The sequence below is a fragment of the Solanum tuberosum genome, unplaced genomic scaffold (assembly GCF_000226075.1).
Source record: "Solanum tuberosum cultivar DM 1-3 516 R44 unplaced genomic scaffold, SolTub_3.0 scf00465, whole genome shotgun sequence".
Taxonomy (NCBI): domain Eukaryota; kingdom Viridiplantae; phylum Streptophyta; class Magnoliopsida; order Solanales; family Solanaceae; genus Solanum; species Solanum tuberosum.
Window position 1 is genome coordinate 34,007 of NW_006239386.1, and position 737 is coordinate 34,743.

Consider the following 737-nt stretch of genomic DNA (forward strand, 5'->3'; position numbering starts at 1 on the left):
ACTAACTTGAGGCTTTTTTAAGATCCCTAATGCTTAAATTATTCGCCCCTTCTTAACTAACCCTTTTTAAAAAAAGTTTTATCTTCTTTTGTGCATCATCATAAGTAAACATTAACATTTTTTTTAATTTTTTTTTTTTGCAATTTGAACAATGGTTTCTTCAAGGATTATACTTGCCCACCTTCTCAACTCAAATATCTCATCGTTGGAACAGAGGGTAGTACAGTGGAGACTATGTTTTTGGTCCAGGATTCTTTTGTTGGTCGTTATGTTGATCCATGGCCACAATTGAGGAACACGCTTCATATGAGAAGTTGGACATCTGAATACGATCATAAATCTAATAAAGTCTCAAAAGCGTGGTATCTTAAGAAACCAAATCCTCAACGTACAAACATCGCGAGCACTCCTTCAAACTTAGGTCGCCGCATGATTCTAGAGGAACTACATTGGGGAGACAACATTGTGCTTGAAGGTGAATATCACTGCATTCCGGGATATTGGGAATGGACAGAAGATGTCTTAAGCAAAAATGGGCAAAGTCTAAACAATGCTTGTATTTCTGATGCTGTATTTGCTTCCATTTTTACTTATGATCGGAACTCCAATATTATACAAGCCTTTTGTGAGGCTTGGTGCCCTCAAACAATACATTACTTACATCTACCGGAGAAACATCCATATCTCTTTGGGACTTGCATATTCTAGGTGTTTGCCAATTAGCGGAGTCCCTTACG